Consider the following 17,992-nt stretch of genomic DNA (forward strand, 5'->3'; position numbering starts at 1 on the left):
TGAGTGATACTAAAAGGTACTATTTAAACTACAGGATCAGACATGAGATAAACAGATTGGACATGTAGGTTATTTTTTTCCTTGCCAACCAGCTTGAGAGGAAGGCTGATTAATTACAGACAAATCAAGAAATTACATTTTCTCTGCACATGTGATTTGACTTGTGAGTTAAATATTTGCTATCCCGCTACACTGGCTAATGAATTAAAATTAAAAGAAAATCTAAAAAGAAAACCATGTAAAAATTTTATTGCATTTCAAATTTAGTTAATTGGAAAATATTTGTATTATCCAAACATGCATATATATATTTACATCCACTTACCCTGAAAGAATCAATTATGATAAATAAGTAAAAAGTACTTTATCTTGGCAGTTGGCAGAGATATGAATTGGATATTCTCTAAGCTTTATAATAATATACTTCATAGGCTGAATAACACATTATACATATAATAGTTTAATTTACCTCAAAGATCTAAATATATCTTTAAAAAATGTATCATTATCGGAAAGTTGCCTTCCTTTTTATGAAACTGATAGCATCACAGAAGGCGGCAAATCACTACATATTTTTAACAGGGACAGAAGTCACATGCCATTTTCCACACTTAAGCTTCCTGCCTCTTCTGCATGTTATTACTTTGCGCCCAAGATGGAAGTTTATCGGGAAAAAAAAATTCAATAAATATTAAAGAAGGGACGTCTTCTCACGTAAGGGGAGAGGGGAGCGATTTTTGTAACCGCTTGTGTGTAAGGGAGTATTTTACTCATTTCTTACTCTCCCTCTCCAGGGTGGCGTCATTTCACAATTTCTTGCAGCCCTCCTTGTCCCTCTGCCTGCATGCATATGTCTGACTGAGATGAGCCTCTCTGGGCTTTGGGGAACACGTGGAGCAGCTGAGCCTCCCTGATGAGGGAGGGTTGCCGTTTCTGAGAGGAGCCTCGGCCGGTGCGTTGCTGTCGCGGCTGCTAAAAGCCGGAGAGCGGCCGGGAAGCGCCGCAGAGGCTCAGGGCAGGGCTGCTATGGGCCCAAAGCCCGGGGCTCCCTCCCTCCCTCGCTGCCGCTGCCGCTGCCTCTGACCACAGGAGACTGTAGTTCAATAGAATTCAAAATCTTCAGCGGCCTGGAGCAGCCAGGCAGCGGGCCCAGAGGCCCTTTCAAATCAGGGTTTTACGGCTATTTTAATCCACGGGAGACGCCAGCATTTCTCCGCCTCACAAAGACAAGCAGAACCGTACAGAGGTTGGTTAAGATACAAAGTCTCCAGGAGGACGTTGAGCCAGATTCTCTTGGGGGGGAAAAGTGAGAGTAAATCCAAGCGTCTTGTTCACTGTGCTAATCTGCCGTCTCTTTTCGATTCGCAGGGACAGATTCAGGTAGGAAGGACACAATAAATAAATGATGGGAGAAAGTGTATGCAAACACACACCATTTTGTGCAACAAGCCTGCTGCGGGCACGCTGCAGATCATATGACTCTTACTCAACTGAGTGAATATTATGAAAGTCACTTGCTCTTCCTGTTGGAATAAGTTGGGCACTAAAGTGATGGTTATGATGATTTGGTTCTGGCAGGGCATCCCGACTCAGCTCGGCACTGGTTCTACTCAGGGATGCTGAGGAGTGGTAAGTGCTACATGGCCCGAGAAGAGGCTTTGTTCTGACACCGGCCTCTGATTATCCTGGCCTTTTGGTGGCCAGTGAACTATGCTCCCGTGAGCCTGTGTCCCGTATTAGCCTCAACCTGCATCCCGGCCTTGAATGTTTACTTTGTATCCGGATCCTGATATTTTTGACTCCACCAGCTTATTTAACCCCAAGTCTCCATCAGCACCTTTGCTTGTCAGCTTTATTGGATGTCCTAAATTATAGACTGCATCCTGATGCCTTTGCAGTTCAGCTGGAAGGGTTTATGCCTAATCGCCCTCCCTGAACAAAACACGAAAAACATTAGGAACATATTGAAAAAGTTGGAATTATTTAACACTCCCCTCCTAGGCCCACACTGAACAGAAATATTTTGGTTTTTATAGTTGGCTCCAAGAGGCAATTTTCTAACCGATTTTTATAGCGGAGAAGAGAACTCAGCCTTTAAAGAATGCAAAGGTCAACAAAGCAAAATTTGCTCTATTTATGGTATGGGTGTGACATTTGGACCTCTTAGCAGCCAATATTCTTTTGGCTTTAAGAAAGAGTTCATTGCCACACCTGCTTGCTTTATTCTACATCAAATGGTGTTTAGTAAAGAGTTTTGGAAACAGAGACCTTCCATAGGCATTCATGCCAAGCTTATCACAATTCCGCGACGCTTGGCCAATATGCAATGAGAATGGATGACACCAGGATGCCAGGGCCCTTGATGTGGGGTGAACTGAAGGGCTATAACTGTATGTGACATGGACAGAAGAAGTGCTTCAAGGGCACACTGGCACCTAACTTACAGTGGCAAAGCGGCCCTGCAGAGAGGCGGGAGTTCACAGCAATAAGCTTTGTATCCTGCTATGGATCAAACTGGAAAGGAGGAGAGGTTAGTGATTTGTAGACTGTGAGATTAATGTGACTCACAAGCCATTTCAACTGTGGATGTCAGAGCTTCTTGGGAGGACCACTTGGGCATCCACAATCATTAATTGCTTCCTCTGTGAATGGCACTAAGAAAGCACCAAGAGACACAAAGGAGAAATATAATACTTCTTCCCTCTAAAAAGCTTGCAGTCACATATGTATATGAAGTGGGAATAAACTTTAGCAAGGAATAAGTTGAGGACTCCAAATGGGTATCAGAGGAAAAGTTACTTCTGTCCAGTCTAGAGGCTCAGGACAGCCTCAAGAAGGTGTGGTTGGAGATATAACTTTGGAGGATCAATTTATATTGCTACACACACATTCTCGTAAACACAGAGAAACTTGTGACCCAGGTAAAGCCTAGATGGAAAAAGAAGGCGGATTTTAGGGGCCCAACAAGTAAACCTTTTTTTTTCTTGCCCTCCCAAACTCAAATATATTGAGAGAAAAACATAGAAGTTAGACACTTGGGGAGATTATCATCTTTTTTTTTTTTTTTTTTTTTTTTTAACCAACAGAAGCTCAATTTGAGGACCTGAGTGATGTGTAGCTGCACACATTTTAATAATTTACTGCTGACATAAGCAGACTTAGCGGCCCAGCCACAGGCCACGCTCCACAGAGACAGAGTCTTATCATATGGCAGAGAGCAGACAAGATTCACCTTGACTGCAGGTAGGCAGCTACGAAAGAGAACCCAGAAGTACCATACCACGGTGGCTTAGCACTTTCTACAAAGTTCATGAGTCAGAAAATCCATTTCTTCTCCCTTGGAAATATATCCTCTTCCCTATCCACCTGCCCAATATCATCTCCCAGAGTTTATTCTATTTTTTTTTTTAAAGATTTTATTTATTTGAGAGAGAGAGAAAGAAAGAGCATGAGCAGGGGGAGGGGCAGAGGGAGAGGGAGAAGCAGGCTCTCCCTGAGCAGGGAGCTCAACTCAACCCCAGGACCCTGGGATCATGACCTGAGCTGAAAGCAGATGCTTAACCTACTGAGCCATCCAGGCACCCCGAATTTATTCTTTTTTTAATGGACTCCGTAAGTTGATTTCACTACAAGTAACCAAATTAACAAACAATAACATTTATCTTTCTTTAAATCTGTGCATTTCTGTGACGCAGAATTATTTGAAGCTCTTTAGGCTCTGATGCAAGTGGGTTAGGAAAAAACTGAGAAGCACTGATATATAAATAATTCCCCAGGTGATTCCAATAAGCAGTAAAGCTTGGGATCTTTTGGTCTAGATGATTTCTAAAGATTTTGGAAACTATTGGTTTCTATGATTCTTGGAGCTAAAATTCCCTGTGGATGCCTGCTGAGTGTTTTTTTTTTTTTCTTTCTCTGGATACTTATTTGATTAAGTTTCGTTTCTGGCCAGAGATTCTACATTTTGGAGAAGTATTTCCAAGAAATGTAATGGCCCTTTGAAGATCAGAAACAGATGTGAGAAGGAAATATCTCAATCCCCAGAGGAGAGGGTGTTGGGAAATTATCAGTTTAGAGGGTACTTAACGTTAAGAGGGAGTGGGGGTGGGACTGTCTGATAGGCTTTTACAAATAGTTTAGGACGAAAGACTCTTGAAATTGAAAAACAATGTAATGAAGGGATGTGTAACAAATTGTTGAACAATGCAGTTTTCAGTTTTGTGGGATTTCTGTTTTGTGGGAACTCTAGCATGTTACATGTCTCTCTAGGTCCCACTTGTCTTACTAACTAAACGGATTAAATGAAACCCTCTTTGCATGATTATAGTGCTAAATATAAAGAATATTTTTGAGACATTTACAAATATAAATGTTAACTAAGTACCAGATTACACTTGATCTTAGCCAAAAGGCCGAGAAGCGATAACTAATTACCAGATTAAAATGTTGCAGTCCCTAAAACTAGTTTATAGCAGATGATCTGCCCGCATAGGTTAAATATGTTCTAGAAATAAATTAATTGGCATTTTAGTGTCAGCTTTCTTCTTTGTTTGCTACCAGCCTGTACACTAGATCTCTCGTGTTTTGTCCCCTACACATTATTGTGTGCTCTCTTGGCTTCTAAGATGTCTCTCTTTCCTGGGTCTCTTCCTTTCCTCTGATGTTCTCTTGTTCTTGTTTTTGGAATCTCTACTTTTGCCTGTCTTTACATATAATCGTGCCCCAAGTATATTTATAAGGTTCTCTTTTTAATGCCTTATCTTTCCCTTTTATGCTCATTCCTTCAGAAATAGAATTACATAATAAAAGTTTATTGAGTCCTACGATATATGCCAGATAATGTGCAAGGCACTAGGAACAAGGTGGTCAAAGGCAAAGGCTCCAGCCTCTCACAAATTTGACAATCATTTATACTCAGTTCCCCTCCTCTGCAGTCCCAGCCCCAAATCAGACACTGAGCATCTCTGTTTGGAAGTCCTGTAGGCACTGCACACCGGATGTGGAAAAAACCAGAACTCATTATTTTTCCCTGTAACCCTACCCCTCTGTGGTCCCTTTCTCTATTAAGTAGCATTATCTCAAACTTTCATATTAGCAAGTTTATCATCCTCTCCCTATCTACTCAGCTGCCACTTCTTGTTTATTTTTCCTCTGATATGTCTCTCAGATCCATTTTCTTCTCTGTCCTTCCACTGTCTTGGTAAAAGTCTCCGTTGGCTCTCACCAGCACAAGTAGTCTCTTGTGTCCCTGCTTCCAGGTTATCACATGGTCCTGAGTTGTCATTCTACTCACACTTTCCTGCATCTCATTCTCCTGCTTACTTTCAGTGCAGCCCATAATCGTTCCCCACATGTCCTAACTATTCTCCTGCCATTTTTACCCATGTGCTCGTGCTCTAGCAGCACCAGACTAGATGAATTCCCCCCACACTCCAATGTCTTGCATGCCTTGGTGCCTTGGTTGACTCCTGGGCCCAGGATTTCCTTCCTCTCCATCTTTGCTTGGTGAACTTCAACGTTTAAGGCTTAGATTCTTCTTTTGTGAAGACTCTTCATCTGTGAAGCTGTCTCCACATTCTTTGTTCATATTTCTCTCATACCATATTTTTCACATGGTATTTTATATTCCTGAGTACTTCCATGTTTGGCACAGAGTAGATGATTTTTTTTTTCTTTTTTGGGTGGCTGGTCCCAAATAAGTAAAATGAAATTTGTCACACTTTTATATCTAAAGCTCTGTCTCTATGTGATCCCTAATAATGTATTTTAGCAAAAGATTGGACTATTGAACAGTTGATATATTTAATTGTTGTAAATGCAATTGTGAAATGCAAGTTTTGACTTGTTGAGTTTACATTTAACTTGAAATTACATCTTACTACAAAGAGAGGATTCTTTTTTTTTTTTTTTTTTTGTACCTTTAGGCTTTTCTTCCTTAAAATACATTCTGTTAGAAGAGTTGCACCGGAAAAATTAAGATAGTCCAGTTTGCCTCACATAATTTCAGCAGATGGTTTGAAGAAACTGAAAGTACTCTGAGATCTTGCAAAGCATGGTTACTTTAGATTCTAGGCCTACATTGTTCTCAGTACTGTACTTTGCACTTTAATGAAGAAAATACTGACTAGGGATATGATTTCCTTTTCTTCTCTCATTGGTTATTGGGAATATAAATGATAGGAAGGCATACAGTTAATTCCACTTATTCTATTAATATATTCATTCATAAGCTAGTTTTATAACCCATTATCACCATTTTTCATGGTAGGATTATTGAGTCCAGTTATTATGTGAAGTTTTGAGTTTTCTTTTAAGTTCCAGGTATTGTAGGGCGATGAGTGGGTTAGTTTATTATTGCGGCAGTCTGCTCTAGGAATACCTTCCTAGTAATCTGATTGTCTCCACAGGGTGGATTCTGCAGATACACTCAACTCATTTACAGCTCAGGATGACATGAGAGCTGGGGGACAACAAAGATTTAGTAATGCTATTGGTGTGTTAGGCTGCATGTGGATATTTTCCCAGATTCTTCTTGGATTTAATATTATTTCCAAGGGATTTTCTTTGGCAGTGTTTAATCTAAGAAAGAAGCATAGCAAAAGAAGACTTAGGATTCTCTTTTTCTAAACATTTAAATATAAAACCATTTAGTACAGTAGAAAGCAGCAATGAAAATTGGGGAAAGTGTTAAACTAACTCCAAACATTAACTGTTTTTAGTGGATTGGATGGTATACAGAGGGAACTATCAAAAATAGCTTCTTTCTTTCTTTCTTTCTTTCTTTCTTTCTTTCTTTCCTTCTTTCTTTCTTCTTTCTTTCTTTTCTTCTTTCCTCTCTTTATTTAGAAATGTTACTTTCTGTCAGTCTTATTTCTGTTTTCTATTTAAGAGTCTATAGAAGAACAGCTTAGGGCCACTCGGTGGTTGTTGCTACCCATTCAGTGGCCTGAGCCATGGGAGCTGCGGACCAGTCTTCAGTGGCAGGCTGAGCATGCCAATCTTCAGTGGGGAACTGCTGAATAGTCACAGAGGGCACCTGCACACCTTCAGACCAGTCTGCAACCTCGGGTTGAGTAGCAGTAAATCTGGGAGCTGCAGTAGTCCATTCACCCTGAAATTCCTCCTTGGTCACAGCTTTTTCAACAGTGGCCTACTCTTCCTTTTCAATCTCTTCAGGATTTCTGTAGAAGGAGAGATCAGGCACGACCTTCTGTGGGTGCTCACAGGAGAATGTGCCATGCATTGCAGAACTTCCTGGGCCAGCATCCGCCTCATCCGACCCATTGAGTGAGCTCCTTGTTATTATATGGGATGGCAGCATCCACATAGCACAGAGAAGTCCGTGTTACACAGAGCAACATAGGCAGGTTAACACAAGATGCCTCTGTGAGAGGCTGGTGGTCAGCCCAGGAATCAGTAATCACCAGAAGTCTCAGCTCCTAGAGGGCTTCCAGGATCTGGTTAGTGAATGTCCCAGGTGTGAAGTGGCCAGCAATACGAGTGGCTCTGGTGACAGTCACAAACTTCAGCACAGCCAGCTGGCCAGTATTCCTGGAGCCTATGACACTTACATCAACTGGGCTTCCAATAGCCTGAGATGCTGGCAGAAGCTTCTCTTCCAGGTTCTCTTCAGATTTATGATGTAGATGCCATTGCTTTTCCTTTTGTAGATTGAAGTCAAGTTTGATGCCACCTAAGTGGGTTCCTGCTGCAAGGAATTTGAGGACATCCTCTTCTTTCTTTTGCAGGACATCAAGGACTCTGGACATTGTGAAAGTTTCCCTTTAAGTTAGGATGGAAACTCAGAGCAACACAACATGGACCCCTCTCCAGGTAGCTTGGAAAGGCTCTACTTTCTGATAATTCATAAATACTGTCATTATCCTTGGAAAAGAGACCACCCTCAGGTTTGACACTTTGCTAAGAGGACTCAAAGAACTCAGCATATAATAATATTCACCGCTACGTTTTATTACAGCACAAACAACAATCACAACAACAACGACAAAAGAAGCCAAGTCAACCAAGGGAAAAGGCACATGGGGCAAATTCTGGGGGAAAACAGGTGCAAGCTTTCAAGGGTCCTCTCCCAGTGGAATCACATAGGATGTGCTTCATTCCCTCAGCAGTGAGTTGTGACAGCATGTGTAAAATGTTGCTAACCAGAGAAGTTCATTAAAGACTCAGTGCCCAGTGTTTTTATTGGCGCTGGTTATGTGGGCATACTTTGTCTGCTGTGTACCAGAATTCCAGATTCCTAGGAGGAATGCAGATGTTCAACACAAAACATATTGCTTGCACAAACATTTTAGGCACAGTGAACCATTCTTACCAGTTAATGGTAGGAACCCTCCAAAATCTAAATTCCCAGAGGCTAGCCAAGGGCTAACCTTACAAGGAAGTCTTTTCAAGGATAGACATTTAGAAGTGCTATGTTAACTCTTTTCTTCACGCTGTGTAAGGTAACATATTGCAGGTTTCAGGGATAAGGATGTGGACATATTTGGAGGGAGCATTATCTGTCTATAGTATATGTATTTTACTTAGTTTTATCGTCACAGCTCTAGCCCCAGTGCCTTGCATGTAATGAGCACATGGGAAATGCTCCTTTGTGCATTGACCTGTGCATCATGATTTGTCATATTCTGTGTCTCCATCTTTGTAAATGGCATTACCGTCCACCGAGAACCTGAATAGAAAATCTATTTGACTTCTTCCTGTTTCTTGCCCTCCACTTGCAATCTATCACCGAGTCCTACTGAGTCTACTCTCTAAGTGTTTCTTGATTCCGTTCCATTTCCTGCAGGTCGACTGCTGCCACTGTAGTCTGGGCTACCATAACTTCCAGGCACTCTTTCTCTATACATTCTGGACTGGTTTCAAGCTTCTAGTTTGCTTTCCTTCAATCCATTCTCCAGATAGAAACAAGAGTGTTCTTTTAAGAACATCAATCTAATTGTATTACTGCTCTGTTAAAAACCCTTCAGTGGTCTCTGTCTACTCCTCCAGACTCAGTTTTTACTCTTTCATCTTGCACATTATATACTTTGCAGTCACATTGAATTTCTCAAGCAAAACATACTCCTGCCTTACCTCCAGGGTTTTACATGAGTTTGTTCCTTTGTACCAAACACTTTCCTCCTTCTTTGCCAAGTTAATTCCAATTATCCCTTCATTTGAGTCTCAGCAAAAACATTTCTTCCTCAGGGTGATCTTACCAGGCATCTAATAGGTTAGGTCCCTCTATTATCTGGCCATTTATATCCTGTACTTTCCCTATCATTATGTTTGTCCCAAAAGTTATGGTTTTGTCTATCTTCTCTGCTAGGTTATAATCTCCATTATGGCAGAGACTCTGTACTGGTTGCCATTGTATCTCTAATATATAGAACATGGAACTGGACATGGTTAGTTTTCAGTAAATGTTTCCTAAATGAGTGAATGAATTAGTGCTGAAAGATTTTAAGAATGATTGCCTGGCTGCTTTGGAAAACAGTCTGGCAGTCCCTCAGAAGTTAAACATAGAGTTATCATATGAGCCAGCAATTGTACTCCTACATATCCACCCAAGAGAAATGAAAATGTAACCCCCACAAAAAATTGTATATAAAATCTCATAGCAGCATATTGTCAGCGTATAATAGCCAAAATGTGGAAAGAACTCAAATCTCCATCAACTGATGAAAGGTTAAATACAATGTGGTATATCCATGCAATGGAATATTATTTGGCAATGAAAAGAAATGAAGTGCTGATACATATATCATTACAACATATATGGACCTCAAAAACATGCTAAGTAAAAGAGGCCAGTCACAAAAGACCGCATACTGTATGATTTATGAAATGTCCAGAATAGACAAATCTATAAAGACAAAAGCTAGATTAGTGATTGCCTAGAACTGGGGATATTGGGAAAAAATGGGGAAAGACTGCTAAGGATTGCCAAGGTTTCTTCTTGAGGTGATAAAAATGTTCTAAAACTGATTATGGTGATGGTTGCACAATTCTGCAGATATCTTAAAAACCATTGAATTGTATATTTAAAATTTATGAATTGTACAAAATGTGAATTATATATCAATATTATTAAGAGAATATTGGACACTTGCCAATGTATAATTCAACTTTGAAAGAGAACTGATGGCAATTATGCTTAATTCACACTAAGAACATTGAACTAAAGAAGTATTAATTGAATGAGTGAATGGCTTATCATTGTCTATTGACTGAAATGCCTGGCCAGCTAGTTCACCTCACAACTCAATCACATAAGTGGTTTCCCTTGAGACAACCATCGCACTTTGGTATAGAGCAAAAGGGATTTATGTATATTTTGTCACATGAAATGTGTAAAAAGAAGTGAAGTTAGGAACTGAGAGTTAATTTTAAAAATTAATACTTTTCACAGGCTCATCAAGGACACTCAAGTGAAACAACCCTTCCACCCCAGTCTTAGGTACAGAAGGATGCAATGACTGACTCAAGCCAATAGTTTTACTCATTAGTGCACTATTGCTTTTGCACTGCAATGTCAACCCAGTAGAAAAGGCAAATAGCTGCTTCTTCTTATTATGAAAATAGTTTTGACCTGATATTTCCTCTGAAAAGATCTTGAGGACTCCTAATGGGTCTGTAGACCACACTTCGAGAGCTGCTGTCCTAAGTGATATAAAATCACAGATGCCTTAGCAACAAAGGTCCAGCATGTATTTACAGATCTCCTTAAGTTGTGCCCCAGTGGTCCTTCTAGGGTAGATAATCATCTCAATCAAGCTGGAAATTATTTGGCGGAGTTTCTCCTTAATGCGGTACACTTCTTTTTTTTTTTTTTTTTTTTTTTTAAAGATTTTATTTATTTATTTGACAGAGAGAGACACAGTGAGAGAGGGAACACAAGCAGGGGGAGTGGGAGAGGGAGAAGCAGGTTTCCCGCAGAGGAGAGAGCCCGATATGGGACTCGATCCCAGGACCCTGGGACCATGACCTGAGCCGAAGGCAGTTGCTTAAGAACTGAGCCACCCAGGCGCCCAATGCGGTACACTTCTAATTGAGGGAACAACGTTGCTAATTGTTAAGTGATTAGCATTTCCTTGCTTTTCACTGTCAGAGGATGCATTTACAGCAATCACCTCAACCTTATTTTATCTGAACTCTTAATTTTTTTGTCTCTTCTCTGCTCCCTTATCTAGAATAGCCAAAGAAGGTACAAAGGAAGTAGAGATAGAGTCAGAGACTTTGTGATAAGTAGCCTTCCAGAAGTTCACAAAACTCTTCTCTGAGTGTCTTTTTTGGGAAGCTTTCTGGATGTGTTATGGTAACAGATTGGAGATGGATTGAAACATATTCTGGCTGCCCTACATCTCTGGGAACTGAGAGGCCAGCCACCAAATTCTTGATTTGAGTTTAAAAGATGACATTCAGAGTTCAGTTGTGGGCATAGTTAGCTTCAGCACATGAATAATTCTTACAGCAATGATAGAAGGGAGAAAGTGCCAAATCATTCTATAATTTGCAGTTAGGTTTTCAGATTAAGCTACCATGATCTGTGACAACACTGAAGGTTAGAGAATGTACCAGTGGCAGGTTAGAGTTTTGCATTGTGTTAACATTGTCTTTGTTTAGTTTTTTGCTCTACCTTTCTTTGGGGAGCACTGACATTCTTCTTTGTGTTGCAGATTTCTCAGCATGGCCAGGTGGCATTTAAACAGCCTAATGAGAAAGATGACTTGGCTCCAAGTGGCAATGTCAAAAGACACTTCTCAGCTGCCCTGTCGCAGAGGTCGGGAATGAGACCGACATTCTCAATTACTGCCCAGCGTCATGCTGTCACTACCCCCTCCTCAGCATCCACCTTCTTCAAGCAGCGTTCATGCCCTCTCTTCTTCTGTTCAAGTGGGTGCTTTGGCATGAAGGAAGCTATGCTTTATCTCCCGAGTGCATCTTGCTGTCTTTGGCGCATTTGTTGTTTGTTGTTGGTAGTGCCAGGGCTCAGCTGTTACATGACAAGCTTTGATAGAGTGAATCAATTGCTGTTGTTTTTTCTTCTTGAAATACCCATCAGACTTTGTACTTCCCCTTTAAAAACGAAGGCTGCTTCATAATAGTTACTGTCGGGAATAAGAAAAACATAACACAAGAAATTTATATCATTTTCACATTTGATCATGGCGGATGAATTGTCAGGAGAAAAATAAGTCTTGATTTTTCACAGTGTTCATTTAGGTGGGAACAAATGTCAGATGTCCCAGAAATCTCACTTTCTGGAAATACAGTATTAAGAGTATACTGATCTAGCTTTAACTTTTAAAACTCCTTAGAAAGACAGAGAGAGAGAGAGAGATCATTATTTTCAGCTTTCCTCTATCCCAGAAGGGCAGGAGTCCTCAAAAGAGTACTTTCTGGGGGTCCAGGAGATTGCTTTTCACTTGCGTGTTATTTGAAATTTCCTGTGGATGGTGAATCTGAAAAACCTTGGGGTCAGGGTTGAGGATTTGTGATCTAAACATTCTTGACCTTGCTTCCTATAAAACGACAAATTGATATTGCTGGGACTCATCGCCACAGGATAGCTATCCACTGTCCAACATCCAGATAAAATTGAGTAATAAATTCAGAAAGTCGAATGTTCCTTGTTTTTTAGCAATTGAGTTAAAACTTTTAAGCCCTAATATTATTCAAATCTGACCCTACTCTAAGTTTAAAAAACTATCATAAGAAAACAACTCTGTGAAGTTTTTTGACTGGTGTTTAAAAGATGGCTGACCCTGACTTATGGTTTAAAAAAGGCAAGGGGGGGGGGGACTAGAACATATTCATGTCCTATCTTTGTCTGTGGTTCGTATTCTATGAGGAAGCTTCCACAGCACTGTGCAAACAGGTGTATATTGAAAAACAGAAGCTTCTTGATTTCAGTGGCTCTTCTTAACTGTACTAAAGGTCAAAACTAGCGATCAGCCAGTTTTACCAGTTATATGACCTTGGACAAAGTCACCTCTATATACCTTGGTTTTCTCACCTGTGAGATGGTGATAACTATAGTGCTACAGAAGTTTATGTGAAGATTAAATGAGCAAATATAATAAATATAATAAAGCACTAGAACAGTGCCTGGCACATAACAAACACCATCTAATTGTTAGTTTTGTTGTAGTGTATAATAATTGTATAAGTGTCATAGTTGAGGTAATGCTAAGTGTTAAAGAAAAAGGTAAGTGTAGAGGAGGGAAGGAAAGAGGGAAGTCAAGAGAGAGAGGGTCTTCCCTGTGATGAGCAAGGGGAGAGAGGTTGGAGGGTCAAGGCCAATGTGTTCCCTGGCACTCTTCCACGGAAACAAACTCTCTGAGTGAGTGGAGAGTTTTCTTGAAGACTGCATGGTTCACACAGAGAGCCTTCACTTTTAGCACAGGGCCTTCCAGCCTTGCCTAAGACTCTCATGTCCCAATGAATGGATGATCTCAGCCAGATCTCAGCAGTGATTGGTGAAGATGGATGAACCAGGACTGGGTGGGGAGCCGGGGGTGAGAGGGAGTTCCCTCCTACCCTTGGTGCTTTAACACATACAACTTTTGTGTGTTCTGAAGGGAAGGGAAACTCAGTAGGCTGGGTATTTGGACTTGGATTTAGTTTATTTAATGTTTTCTGTGCACCTGGATTGTGAACTGAGCATTATACCCACCCACTGCATTGATTGGCTCTTATAATGTTCTTTGAATATTTCACACATGTCCTGTTTTCCAAAGTACATTATATCTGACAGCAGGGATCATTTAAGAATATCTGTCATCATGCTCCATTGTGCCCGGAACATCATGCTCTGCACACAGTGAGTGTTTAGTAAACATTGATTCGCTGTCCAGGGCCCCCAGGACAGTGGTTCTCATCTGGAGTGCTAGGCAGACATATACCATATTCCTTCACCAAATTACATGACACAACATTTTATCAATGTATAACATTTTTGTCCTTGCTACAACTGAATACTGTCACTCAGAACTCTGTGAGATGTAACTGAGTGAATGGGTTGCATGATGCAGTTTAGTCCAAATAAAATTGTCAGTGAAGAAAGAACATATGTTTATTGGAACATGTGAGATCTTTTGCATCTTCAGGATATAAGAGGTCAGGGGACAAGACAGCTGTATTCAAACAGCCATACAGAAAGTCTTATAGGAAGACTACAAGGAGATGAATGAAGCCATAACTAGGGAAGCTTTTATGGAAACTATGAGATGTTATGATATAGCAAAAGTGATTTCCATGTTATTGTTAGTAACTTTGATGATGATGATTTTGGTATTTAATCCCTTCATGTATGCTGCCAAAATTCTAAAATTCAAGAGTGTGACAAATTCCAATGTGATTGAGAACTACTTCTTTGGGATAATTATATCATAAAGAAAATAGTATGAGGCACTTGAATGCAAAGTTCTTAATTCTTTCAACATCGTTCTGTAGGGCCAAAAAGAGGTATCGCAACTGGAATACCTAAATATCTCCTGTGTACTGGCAAGTCTGTCAAGCCGACCCTAAGCCACAATAACCACTGCAGTTGCTACTTCGAACTGCCACATTCCCATAGATTCCTTTGGTAAAGAGACAACGAGCCCAAATGTGTTTGACGATTTTTGCATCAGCTTAATGCTTATATCAGTTTCCCTTGACCCCCGAATTCCATGGGTGGTATAGACAAGGGCCTGGGGGGAATACTGTGCACACAGGGCTATTGGTCACAGATGAGGAACCCTGAGATTTTTTAAAAACCCATAAGCTTACAAGATGCTGCTGGCAAACCTGTCCAATCTTTGCCCCTAAGGAAGACATTATTTTTATTACCTTGGAATACAAACAAATCTCCTCTGAGGAAAGCGGGAAAACTTTTTATCTTGGAGCAAGGAAATCAATCTGTTCTCTGACCAGGAGAGTGACATTCTCTCTAGCTTCTGTGGCTGTTGGTATGCAAACATCTTTGAACAAAACTATTATTGGGCAACCATCTACGTACCGTGCACTGGGTTTAGCATCGTGCAAGAAGCAATAGAGACCATTAGATGTGGATTTGAGTTTGAGTTCTGCTACTTACTAGCTGGGTCATCTTGGGTGAGTTACTTAAAATCCCTGTAAAATGGGTGATAATAGTTTCCTCTTTGGAGAGCTCTTGAAAAAATTAAATTAGTGTGTTTATAGCATTTAGCACTGTACTTTGATAATCATAATAACACGTTCTAAAAGTTAGGGCTGTCTTAGGCTGAGATTAACAGAACACTTGATCAGCAATAGCTTAAAAAATGAAGGAATTTTCTTTTCTCACGTAACAACAAGGCCAGAGAGAGACAGCCTGGAACTGGCTCAGCTCCTCACTAATGCTGCCTGGCCCAGGTTTGCTCTGCTTTCATGCTGCTCTGACTAGGCGGCTCTTGTCTTTACGGTGGCAAATGGTTGCTGTTCCTCCAGACCTCTAAATCTGCAGTCCTGAAAAAAGAAAGTGGGGGACCAAAGTCTTCTGCTTGCGAGCTTTGCATTTTTATTCTGGAGGGAATGCCCTTCATAGGGACTTCATCCACATACTCATTGGCAGGTTCTGGGTTACATGGCCAGTCTTCGCTGGGAGATTGGATATTTTTAACTGGGTACACAGTGGCCCCAAGCAAAATGGAAATTCTGTTTGACAGGAAGAAGTGGAATGGATACTAGTAGTCAACAGGCAAAGTCTGCCCCAGACATGATCCCTGCGTGCAAGCTGTTCTAATATGGTGCTTCAGTGAGCAATAAAAGCTTTCCTTCCTGGCAGTCACAGACTATGGTTGGTGGATGCTTTTTATTAGACATTTATATTTAAATTTGAAAAGGTTAATTCTATTTGATCTAATGGTCAAAGGACAGATATATTCCCAGCTTCCAGATTTCAGGCACTGTGAAGAGCCTATTTAGTGAAGCCTGAAATGGAACAGAATGAACATATTACAGTTAATTAGGCCTACTAGAAAGCCTTATTGCCCCTAACATAGGTAGCCTAATTACTTTATATTTTAATTTCCTCTTCTTCATTAACAGGTACTAAGGGGCATCTTCAATGAATTGGCTTTCAGCATTTTGGCTTTAAGCTTCTGTTTTCATCTTTATGTTATGAAGAATTGGTCAACTGGGTATCAAGTCATTCTGTGTAGCCTAGTTTTTTGGATGTGAATTAAACTATTAAGTTCAGGATTATTTATTTCAGCGATTTTTCTCTGCTATAAATGTTACTAAAATGTATTTCAGAGTCCTTAATGAAAGGATACTGTCAATAACCTATCCTAATTTTGATGGTTCAGATCACCTTTGAACATTAGTCATTATGAAATTTTATAGTCATATACATTGATAGAAAACTCTTTACTTACTTGCTTTTTTCTCATAAAATGAAGACTGTTTCATTGTCAGACTCTTTGGAATGGTGTAATACACCTCCTTCAAGAGACTTCATCATCTTCAGAGAAGTCACAGCCTTCACTGTTGCTCCCTTTGCTTTTGATTTTCCATCCCTGTTCAAATAATTGTTGTTAATAATTATATATTTAATAATTCTATAGCTGGGCCACAAGCATCAGTCTGTGAACTTACATCCACCCTCCCTTCTCATTTGTACTAATTTCATTAATGAATTGAGAAGGGAAATCTCTCTTACCCTTTCAAAGAATTTTAGAGGGGTTTCCAGTGGGCTTACTCCAAAGTAGAGATTTGCAAACATTTTCTATAAAGGGCAATCAGTACATATTTTAGTCTTTGTGGGCCATATAATGTCCATGTCACATATTTTCCCCTTCTCCTTCTGTCAGAAACAGACCATGGATCAGACTTGGCCTGCAACTAAATGTTGCTGAACCTTGCTCCAAAACATAGTTCTTTACCATTAAAACAGTGGTTTCCAAAATATTTTGAAAGTGGGCCTTTTTTATTAAAAAAGCTTTGAGAATGTTCTCAGAGTATAGGTATTTATTTTTATTTATAAAATGTTTGCATGTTTTTATCCAAACTGATATTACGTACCTTATAAAACATGCACAAAAATAGAAATTAAAAAGCATCAGATAAAATGTGGATATAAATAGAAGTTCTAGAAATTCTTTCTGTGCCTCAGGAGATCATTTTGCCCACTTCCTGGAGAATTTGCATTTCATCTTGGAGTTCTCTCTATTAGAGGAAAAAGATGACACTTCTCACATGACACCAGCCCTGCAACTTTCTAGAAGCTCTTAATATCAGCTTTTACCTTGAGTCTACTTAAACCCAAGGGAACTTGATTCATTGGAACCTGCCAACATAAAGGTTGAAAAACATTACAAGAATAGACTTGAAAAAAAATCAGTTTTTTTCTAAAACTATTCAGAGAATAGACTATGATCAAAAAGAAGCTCCTTGAGACCGTGAAATTCTCCTCCAGAATCATGATTTATTAACTATTTTTCACTGGTGAATATACAGTCTTCTAATATGATATCTCACTTGAAATGCCAAGGCCACCTTTTGGGAAACAGCATACAACACAGGTACACGCTTTTATTTATAAAACTGTTTGGACTTTCTAGTGAATGGTAGCCTGGAACCCAAGGAACTTTCAAATTGTTTTCTAAGCACCATTATTGAATATGTCCTGCATCGGACTCTGAGATTCTTAATCTTGGCTTCATGGATTCCATAAGTGGCTGTAAATGAATTTTAGTGTATTAATGAACATGTTAAAATTTTTATGCAAAATGGAAAGAATGGATGTAATATGAGCTTATTTCTGGGAATATGGCCATAACTATCTATTTAGGAGACAGAAATCACACCAGCTATTTTATTAGAGAGAATTTAATACAAAGAACTTCTAACTAAGTGTAAAATTATTAATAAGGTAATTGAAAAGGCAAAAAGAGAATTTTGAGTTATCAGAGAGGTCGCAATTGCAGGACGCTGCTGCTACTCCTAGAGTTGGAGAAAAAGAGGACGAGGGCTGGACGAGCCACTG

General features: G+C 39.9%; 2 pseudogenes; both read right to left on the reverse strand.

The window, feature by feature from the left end:
* Positions 1-4,298: 4,298 nt before the first annotated feature.
* Positions 4,299-4,424, reverse strand: LOC123838109 (U2 spliceosomal RNA; annotated as a pseudogene).
* Positions 4,425-6,907: 2,483 nt separating this feature from the next.
* LOC123836426 (small ribosomal subunit protein uS2-like) lies at positions 6,908-7,769 on the reverse strand (annotated as a pseudogene).
* Between the last annotated feature and the right edge of the window lie 10,223 nt (positions 7,770-17,992).

Source organism: Mirounga angustirostris, unplaced genomic scaffold, assembly GCF_029215605.1.
Source record: "Mirounga angustirostris isolate CCGP_5_RB_7025 unplaced genomic scaffold, mMirAng1.0.hap1 SCAF_8, whole genome shotgun sequence".
NCBI lineage: Eukaryota > Metazoa > Chordata > Mammalia > Carnivora > Phocidae > Mirounga > Mirounga angustirostris.